We start from the raw sequence: 10783 nt of genomic DNA, 5'->3' as shown, positions 1-10783 counted from the left end.
TCACCTTCCTGTGGCCAGGGCAGACCTGTCCCAGGCCAGATGCAGCAGCAGCTCAGAATTTATGGTAAATCTCAACACACAGCTGGCACCAGGGTTTGCTACCCTCAGCCAGTGTCTTTATTCCTATACAGGTGAACGTGGCGGCTGGATGGAGCCTACTCAGTCTTTTCCCCCAGGAAAAACTGTAGCACCTCCACTAAATGCACTCCAACCAGGAGAACCGCTTCTCCCCATGTGACGCAGGAGATCTTCAGACGACGCTGCCAGCTCCCTGGGCTCTAGCCTGCTTCCTTGCCACAGCACTGCCAGGCACTGACCTCTGAAACTTCAGACTCTGTGCTCTGCTGGTTATGAAAACAGGCACTATGGAAATCCTCTCCTTTTTCCGCCATCAGTGGTTTTGGGGAACAGTGTTTTTGTTCAGTCCTCTGTGTTTGCCTGCACTCTCTCTCTAGCTGTTTTTAAGGGAAGTGCTTTCTTTTTTTTTTTTTTTTATTTAAAAAAAATTTTTTTTTTCAACATTTTAAATTTATTTTTGGGACAGAGAGAGACAGAGCATGAACGGGGGAGGGGCAGAGAGAGAGGGAGACACAGAATCGGAAACAGGCTCCAGGCTCTGAGCCATCAGCCCAGAGCCTGACGCGGGGCTCGAACTCCCGGACCGGGAGATCGTGACCTGGCTGAAGTCGGACGCTTAACTGACTGCGCCACCCAGGCGCCCCAAGGGAAGTGCTTTCTTACACAGGCTGGATGCACTACTCTTTTCCCCCTTTCTCTTTCTCCTATCACAAAAATGGTTCTCTACCCTCTGCACTACCAGGCCTCTTCTCTTGCCAAACTCACTTCTCCATACCACGTACCTGCTGCAGTCTCTCACTGAAATTTTGCATATTGTTTTGTTAATCTTCATACAGATTTCCTAGGTATCCAAAATTCTTTGATGTTGTTTGATCTAGCTGTGTTCGAAGGATGAGAAAAGCCCTGGGCTCCCTTACTTTTCTGCCATCTTATCTCATGAACTATTTTCTCACACTATACGCAAGAATACATTTAAAATGAATGAAAGATCTAAATGTGAGACAGGAAATCATCAAAATTCTAGAGGAGAACACACGTAGCAAACTTTTTAATCTCAACTTTAGCAACTTCTTACTAAATACATACCTGGAGGCAAGAGAAACAAGAAAAAATGAACAATTTGGACTTCACCAAGATAAAAGCTTTGGCAGAGTTTTTGGCAGGAAAGAATCAACAAAACTAAAGGCAGTCTACGGAATGGGAGAAGATATTTGCAAATGGCATATCTGATAAGGGGTTAGTATCCAAAATCTATAAAGAATTTATCAAACTCAACACCCAAAGAACAAATAACCCAGTTGAGAAATGGGCAGAAGACATGAGTAGACATTTTTCCAAAGAAGACATCCAGATGGGTAGCATAAAAAGTATGCTCAACATCACACATAATCAGGGAAATACAAATCATAACTACAATGAGATATCACCTCACACCTGTCATAATAACTAAAATTAACACCACAGGAAACAACAGATGTTGGCAAGGATGCAGATAGAGGGAACCGTCTTATACTGTTGATGGAAATGCTTACTTGTGCATTCACTCTGGAAAACAGTATGGAGGTTCCTCAAGATACTATAAATAACTACTTGTTGGCATGCAATTGTTCACAGTAGTCTCCTATGCTCCTATATATTGATGTAGTGTAAACTGTAATGCCTCCTCTTTTATTTCTAATTTTATTTGAGTCATCTCTCTTTTGTCTTAGCTAGTCAAGTTTTGTCGATTTGGTTGATCTTTTCAAGGAACCAGATCTTAGTTTTGTTATTTCTTTTTATTGCTTTCCTGAACTCCATTTCATTTATTTCTGTTCTGATCTTTGATTTCTATTATTTCCTTCCTTCTGCTAACTTTGCTCTTAACTTGTTCTTCTCTAGTTCCTCAAGCTGTAAAATTCAGTAGTTTATTTGATGCCTTTCTAACCTTTGATATGTGATTATTGTTATTAAATTTCCATTCAGAATGTTTTTTCCTGCACCCCACAAGATTTGATATGTTGTTGTTTTTTTTTAAAAAAATTGATATGTTGCATTTTCATTGCACTTATTTTGAGATAATGTTTTACTTTCCTTTTGATTTATTTCTGACCTATTGGTTATTCAGAGATGCATTATTCAGTTTGCACATATTTGTGGGTCTTGTCACTTTCTATTATCAGTTTCGTACATAGAGAAGATAATCTGAAATTTGCTAAGATTTGTTTTGTGTCACATTATATAATCTACCATGCAGAATAATGAGATGAATGTGCACCTCACAGATATCAGATGGAATGTTCTATAGATGTCTCTTAGGTCCATTTCTCCTAAGGTATTTTCCATTGCAATGTTTCCTTGTTGATTTTTGTCTGGGTAATGTATCTATTGCTGATGGTGGGGTAAATTCTTTACTGTTGCTGGATTGCTATACATTTCTCCCTTAATATCTCTTAGTATTTGCTTATTAGATTTCAGTGCTTGAATGTTGGGAGTAAAATACTTTGGGTTTTTATATATTCTCATTGTACTGACCCTTTTATCTTTATATAATGACCTTCTTATCTTTTGTTACCATTTTTTACTTCAAATCTATTTCATTTGCTATAAAATGGCAGGCTGTGTCTACCCTTTTTTGGTTTTCAGTTCCTTAGAAAGTCATCTTCCTATCCCTTCACTTTGAGCTTATGTGTGTCTTTAGAGCTGATATAAGTCTCCTGTAGGAGATGGTCTTGTTTTTTGATCCATCCAGGCACTGTATGCCTTATGATTGGTAAGTTCATCCATTTATAACTAGGGTGATTATTAATAAGTAAGGATTAGTAGTGCTCTTTATCTTTCACTTTCGGGTTATTTACTATCTATATCGTTTATTTTTCATACTGTATACCTTTCTAAATTGGTGGTTTTTATCATGATTTGCTCAATCTTCCTTTTTTTAATGTTTTGTGTCTGCTCTAGATCTTTTATAATGGTTACCTTGAGACTTACTAAAACATGCTAGGCCTTTTTCTGTTGCTAGCAGCTCATATTCATTTGTGTCAGATCTAGAATTTTGCTTTATGATTATTTTGAGGCTAGCATAAAAATGCTAGTCTTTTTCTGCTGCTACCAAACCATATCCATTTACCTACAATGGTTCCACACTTTTACTTCTCCCCTTTTATGTTTTTGATTTAACAAATTGCCTTTTATTATGCCATGAATTTGTTACCCAATTGTAGCACCTATCGTTATTTTTTTTTAATGTTTATTTATTTTGAGAGAGAGAGACAGTGTGAGCAGGGCTGGGAGGGCAGAGAGAGAGAAAGAGAGAGACAGAATCTGAGAGAGAGAGACAGAATCCAGGTTCAGTCTGAGCTGTCAGCATGGAGCCCAATATGAGGTTGGAACTCAAGAACCATGGATGACGACCTGAGGCGCAGTTGGACACTTAACTGATTGAGTCACCCCAGCACCCCTATCGTTATTTTTAATGCTCTACTCCTTTAATATTTATTCTATAATTAATTAACAGACTATTCTTGGAGTTAATTTTCTAATTTTGACTCTTAATATCACCTTTATCATGTTTTGTGTGATTTTATTTTTTGTATGCCACTAGTGTCTTTTCATTTCATCTTGATAAGCTCTTTCTGTATTTCTTTCAAGGCAAGTGTAGGGGTAATAAACTCCCACATCTTCTGTGTGTCTGGGGAAGTCCTTATTTTCCTTCAGGTGTTCAAATGAACACCTTTGGCAGATACAGTATTCATGTCTGACATTTCTGTCTTTCAATACTTTGAGTATGTCACTCTATTGTCTACTGGCCTATAGAGTTCCTGCTGAGAAATCTGCTGATATCTTAAGTTGGGGGAGGGTCCTTTGTGGGCTAATTCTTTTTTTCCCCTACCTTAAGAATTCTTTAGCATTGATTGATACTCATTGACATTCATTATAATTTGCCACTGAGAAAGTCTTTTTGCACTGACATAATAAAGCGTTCTATTAGCTCTGTGGACTTGTGTGTTAAGTTCCTTCCCCATTTGGGAAGATCTCAGCAATTATTTCTTTACACAGAGTCTGCTCCCATTCTTTCTTCTCCTTCTGGTATAATCATTATTCTTATATTGCCTTTTCTAATAGCTGATTACTTACACAGTGTTTCTTCACTTGTTTGAAATCTTAGTTCCCCTCCTATCACTTGAATCATTTCTGAATTCCAGTCCACAAGATAGCTTATTCCTGCTTCCATCTGACCTGCTATATTTCCAATGCTTCTTAATGCATTTTTTTTTCATCTCATTCACTGAGTATGTAAGCTCCATAAATTTTTTGGTTCTTTTTTATACGTTCATTCCCTTTAGTAAAGTACTCCTTCTGTTCATTTTTTTTTATGCCTGAGTTGACAAAATTGCCTTCTAAATTTTCTTGTGCTCATTGAATTAATTCATAAAAGCTGTTTTGCTATGTATATCAGTAAGATTACAATATTCTTTGTCTTTTTGAATTTGGATGCTGGAGAATTGTCATTTTTCTGTGTGATACCATATAACTATGATTTTTCACAGTGGATGAAATGTGCCTTTCTCACCTCACTTGAAGGCTTGAATACCTTTCTCATGTAGAAAAGGCTTTGTTTACATTGACTGTAACAGTTAAACAGATTGGCAATCAGAAACTTTATTTTTGTTTCACAGAAGATCTCATGACATAGCACAATATTTTCTTTCTCCTAAAGGAGCTGATTCTCCACGAAATTTAGGAGCACACCAAATAGAGCTGACATTAAAAACAAAAACAAAAAAATCTGGTAGCACAGCGGCAAGGGAATTGTGGGCTTAGCCCTTGGGTCTTTGGGTGTGCCCAAGGACTCTAGGGTGGGTGGGAGGAGTCTCAGAAGTCCCAGACCTCTTCCTGAAATACCAAGGCAGACAGCAAAACACTTCTTCCTTCAATTCTCTTTCTCTGCCTTCTTCCCTTTCCATCCTTTGTCCCAGTCGCAGAGTTCTCTTCCGGGAAACCCAGGTGCTGCTGAAGAGCAACAGGCCCCTCCAGCTGCACCTGAGCAGTCGGGAGGACTTCACTTACCACCTGTGCTTTCCGCCTCCTCTGCCTCCTCTGCTGGTTCCAGCACTGCCGCTCTGGCTGCTGCACCTCCCTTGGCCCTTTGGCCCCATAGCCTCTCTGGTTCTCAATCCACCCACTTTGGATGCACATGGATGATCTCTAATGTCCCCGTATGCTCTGTAGAGGCACTTTTATTCAGTCATGGATGTCCAGTTAAACGCAAACTGAAGGGGAGACAAAAATGAACAACTTACACTGCCAAGATGCTGATTTTACCCCTATTACTCTCATTTCCATAGAGTTGAATGACAGATGTTAAATGAGGACTCTTTTCTATCTGGAATTTTACCCAAAGGGGGACTGAGATGAGGTTTAAATGCAGTACAATTGTTATCTGGAAAGAGCAGGCATAAAGGAAATGGTAAGCAATGAACCTAAGATTGGCCAGGTTCCAAGGAACAGGTGGTTGTTTTTCTCTACAACTGTATTACAAATACTGGAACAGTGAGAACCCTACCAGGGAAGTCGTGACTTCATCTGAGATCCATTGTTTCCAGAGGAGCTTAATACACATCATAGTTTGCCCAAGCCCCGTTTAATACCCAGAGATCAAAACTCTATCACTCTAGTTCTTGTTCCGGATGATGGCATAAACCCCCTTCAGCCCATCTTTCACACAACTATAAATTTGAGACAAATACAAAAAGAACCCACGAGTAGCTGAAGATACCAAAGAGTGCATGGGAGACGAAACCTGAACAAGAGGCTAGTACAGGAAATAAGATTTACAGTTTATTTCTTTTTACACCTTTTGTTTCTGCAACAGTTTTTTTTCTTGTGAGAAAAAAACTGGTTCTTCCCATCTGACATATTGTGACAAGGGAAAACACTCCCACATATTTCCAGGGCCCACTCGGACCCAATTCCCTCACACTCCTTGGGGTGTGTGGGCCACCAAGGGCCCTAGTCAACACCCATCCCACCAAACTCTGCCCTCAGCCGGTTCTGGTCTAGTGCTGTTCTGCCACTGGACACCAGGCTGCTTTAATTGAAATCATTTCATAAGGTGTTTTACTTTGGGTCCTCCCAGGACACACACTGAGATTTGCATGAGGACTGGGAAGTGCCCTGAGGAGCAACACCTGTGAGGGAGTGAAGGCAGGTGCTCTGGGCAGAGGGAGAAGTTGGACTGCGATGCACCAGCAACAAAACCCACGCGTGATCACAGGGAGCTGTGCTTCAAATTGTTTTAACTTGAGGCAGTTTGGCTGCTACAGATGTCAATGCAGGTAACATTTGTGTAACTGCTGCTGACAGAAGTGCCGCATGCACTGCTAAATGGCTGGTTTTCTCATGGATTCGATTTTTTGCTGAATAATGTCAAAAAAAAAAAAAAGATGGAGGAGTGTTTGTCTTAGTCCAGTCAGGCTGTTATCACAGTACAGTATACACTGGGTGGCTTGTGAGGACAGACACTTGTTCCTCACAGTTCTGAGGCTGGGAAGTCCAGATGATGACACCAGCAGATTCGTGTCTAGACAGAATCCCCTTTCTTTGTGGCCTCTTCCCTGTGACCTCACATGGCAGAAGCAGCAATGGAGCTCAAGACCTCTTTTATAAGGGCGCTAATCCCAATCATCACCTCCCCAAATCCCATCTCCTAGTATCATCCCCTACAATTTCACAATATGAATTTCTGGGGGACACAAACATTCAGTCCAAGCAAGGCAGTACACTTCTTCCCTATAATTTCATTGTGTGAGGCAGGGGGAAAAGGTGGAGTGGGAAACATGGGGAGATTTGTAGGCAAAGCCCCAAGGATAACTCCAGTGGTAACGTACCAATTTCAGCGTGTTTATTAGTTACGCTTTTTAATAAAAACTTTTGTATTCAGGAAGTATTGTGATCCCCCATTTACAGGTGAGGAGGTTGAGGATCAGAGGTTAAGTGAGTGAGTGGAAGCTCCCAGTTGGTAGGAGATTCTGTTGTTCCAGTTCTCATCTTTCCACCAGAACCTTCTCATGTGTTTTCAACTACCCCAAACATCCAAGTTCATTGCTGAACTAAAACAGTAAGTACTAAATATTAAATCTTCACTTTTTCACCTTGTGTTCATACTCTCAGGTGCTGACTCAACATGTGCTGTTTCATTACCAAAAGAGCAGCAATGTCAGAGAGAAATCCCAAGCTCCTTTCATAAACCACCATAGCATAGGGATACTTTCGATCTCAAAAGAGTTCTGTAAGATTAGTTGATAACAGCAAGGAAACAGACACTACTGCATATCTTTGAGGATGTGCCTAACGCTCTCCTTTAATGTCATTTTCAAGGGCAGAGCTTCAATATTTACTTTTTAAAACAAACACCTGTAGTAACAGATCCTGTTTTCAGGGCCTTTAGATAAATAGAGATGTATCTGCCTGACCTTTGAAAAGTAAATTAAATGTCAGAATACACTTCCAAATTCATTTCAAGAAGTTATTTTAAAAGCTTTATCCACCAAATGTAAGGGTTGAAAATATCCTGGATCCATACTTTCTGAATAGACTGAGTTCCACAAGAATCAATCTATTAAAGATATCACCAAATCTGGAGTATAAATTATTTTATTTTAATGATTATATCATACGTAGATATATTTGAACTGCTGTGGTTCCACAAGTAACCCAAATTTTAACGTTTTATGCATGTGGCACTAACCCACAAACTAGTAATTTATAGGCCTTTAATTCCTTTAAGCTTAATTATCTTCTTGGGGAAATAATATGGTTTCATTCTCTTTTTTCCCTGAGCACCTTCATTTACACCAAGAAGCCCCCCTTACCTAAAATTCCACATGGTTCCACCTCCAACTCTTTCTTCCTAATAGTTTTAGAATGGAGGCCAGAGAACCCTGAAAGCCTTTGGGACCTAACAAGGACAAAGCAAGATGAGTGAGCACTGATCTTGGGTGCAAAAGTTAAGGAGGCACACAATTCAGTTATTAGGGTAAATAATATTTTAATGCAGTAGTAAAAAAAAATCAAATGAGATAAAATCTCTGATAATGAAATGTCCAAATTTTAAAATATTACCAAATTTTCTTTGACCTCACGTGTCAAGATGTCTCTGCACAGTAATGTTATTTTTTAAATTTTTTTAAATGTTTATTTATTTTTGAGACAGAGAGAGACAGAGCATGAGCGGGGGAGGGGCAGAGAGAGAGGGAGACACAGAATCTGAAGCAGGCTCCAGGCTCCGAGCTGTCAGCACAGAGCCCGACGCGGGGCTCAAACTGACGGACTGTGAGTTCATGACCTGAGCCGAAGTCGGATGTTTACCCGACTGAGCCACCCAGGCGCCCCCACACTAATGTTATTTAAAATTTGATTTTTAAATCCCTCTACAATCTTCTTGAAACTTTTCCAGCATTTTCCCATTATTTTTTTATTAGAGAAAGCTTTATTTGATGGAGGGCCAGGTATCTGCTTCCCAGCAACGCAGCTTAAGTAAATGCCCAACTCATACAGTCAGCATTACTGTCTCAAAAATCTTTCATTCTGACATATTATCACACATTTTTCATTAGGGAATTGCATACTCACATATGTCCATAAATATTTGGTCTTACTAGATCCAGGTTGACCTGCTTGAGAAGCAGAATGGGGAAAAATCTTATCTCTGTCCTTGGAAAACATACAACTAAATGAAAGGAAAGTTTGAATGTGGCTCTCAGAGACTCTGTTTCCCTGAAAACAAAATCATTTTGTTCTAGTCAATCAATAACTACATGGTAAATGTGAACCTTAGGCACAGGAAGAGGTTATCGGCCACAACATTTCCTAACACTTTCATAATGTTATCAGGAATTAAAAGGTAACATTTATCAAATATTTACAAGTTGGGTGGGACACAGCACAGTGTAAACATATGAATCTGCCAAACTGCAGTTTTAAAACAGATCCAAACAAATCTCAAAAATGTTTGCTCTTCAATGATACATTCTCCATCACATAAATTTTTTTAATTTTAATTTTTTTTATAATTTACATCCAAGCTAGTTAGCATATAGTGCAACAATGATTTCAGGAGTAAATTCCCTCATGCCCCTTACCCATTTAGCCCATTCCCCACTCCCACAACCCCTCCAGCCACCCTTTGCTTGTTTTCTATATTTAAGAGTCTCTTATGTTTTGTCCCCCTCCCTGTTTTTATATTATTTTTGCTTCCCTTCCCTTAAGTTCATCTCTTTTGTATCTTAAATTCCTCATATGAGTGAAGTCATATGATATTTGTCTTTCTCTGACTAACTTCACCTAGCATAATACCCTCTAGTTCCATCCACATAGTTGCAAATGGCCAGATTTCATTCTTTTTGATTGCCGAGGAATACTCCATTGTGTGTGTGTGTGTGTGTGTGTGTGTGTATGTATATATATATATATATATATATATATATATATATATATACCACATCTTCTTTATCCATTCATCTGTCGGTGGACATTTGGGTTCTTTCCATACTTTGGCTATTGTTGGTAGTGCTGCTATAAACATTGGGCTGCATGTGCCCCTTCGAAACAGCACACCTGTATCATTTGGATAGATACCTAGTAGTGCAATTGCTGGGTCATAGGGTAGTTCTATTTTTTGTTTTTTGAGGAACCTCCATACTGCTTTCCAGTGTGGCTGCACCAGTTTGCATTCCCACCAGCAGTGCCAAAGAGATCCTCTTTCTCCACATCCTCGCCAACATCTGTTGTTGCTTGAGTTGTTAATGTTAGCCATTCTGACTGGTATGAGGTGGTATCTCATTGTGGTTTTGATCTGTATTTCCCTGATGATGAGTGAAGTTGAGCATTTTTTCATGTGTCGGTTGGACATCTGGATGTCTTCTTTGGAGAAGTGTCTATTCATGTCTTTTTCCCATCTCTTCACTGGATTGTTTTTTGGGTGCTGAGTTTGGTAAGTTCTTTATAGATCTTTGATACTAACCCTTTATCTGATATGTCGTTTGCAAAGATCTTCTCCCATTCTGTTGGTTGCCTTTTAGTTTTGCTGATTGTTTCCTTCGCTGTGCAGAAGCGTTTTATTTTGATGAGGTCCCAGTAGTTCATTTTGCTTTTGTTTTCCTTGCCTCCAGAGACGTATTGAGTAAGAAGTTGCTGTGGGCAAGATCAGAGAGATTTTTGCCTGCTTTCTCCTCGAGGATTTGGACGGCATCTTGTCTTACATTGAGGTCTTTCATCCATTTTGAGTTTATTTTTGTGTCTGGTGTAAGAAAGTGGTCCAGGTTCATTCTTCTGCATGTCGCTGTTCAGTTTTCCCAGCACCACTTGCTGGAGAGACTGTTTTTATTCCATTGGATATTCTTTCCTGCTTTGTCAAAGATTAGTTGGCCATACATCTGTGGGTCCATTTCTGGGTTCTGGGCTCTCTATTCTGTTCCATTGATCTAAGTGTCTGTTTTTGTGCCAGCACCATACTGCCTTGATGACTACAGCTTTGTAATACAACTTGAAGTCTGGGATTGTGATGCCTCCAGCTTTGGTTTTGTTTTTCAAGATTGCTTTGGCTTTTCGGGGTCTTTTCTGGTTCCATAGAAATTTTAGGATTGCTTGTTCTGGCTCTGTGAAGAGTGCTGGTGTTATTTTGATAGGGATTGCATTGAATATGTAGATTGCTTGGGGTAGTATTGAC

The 10783-nt window shown here is 39.5% G+C and overlaps 1 long non-coding RNA gene across 1 annotated transcript; it reads right to left on the bottom strand.

Annotated features, from left to right (window-relative positions):
* Positions 1 to 5882: 5882 nt before the first annotated feature.
* LOC122489911 lies at positions 5883 to 8794 on the bottom strand. The gene is made up of 3 exons (XR_006299041.1): positions 8689 to 8794; positions 7929 to 8014; positions 5883 to 6473 (listed from the first exon to the last, which is right to left on the bottom strand). It is a non-coding gene; the product is annotated as an uncharacterized LOC122489911 (long non-coding RNA).
* Between the last annotated feature and the right edge of the window lie 1989 nt (positions 8795 to 10783).

Source organism: Prionailurus bengalensis, chromosome B2, assembly GCF_016509475.1.
Source record: "Prionailurus bengalensis isolate Pbe53 chromosome B2, Fcat_Pben_1.1_paternal_pri, whole genome shotgun sequence".
Classification (NCBI taxonomy): domain Eukaryota; kingdom Metazoa; phylum Chordata; class Mammalia; order Carnivora; family Felidae; genus Prionailurus; species Prionailurus bengalensis.
The sequence above is the reverse complement of the archived record's forward strand: the minus strand, read 5'-3'. Positions and strand labels throughout refer to the sequence as shown.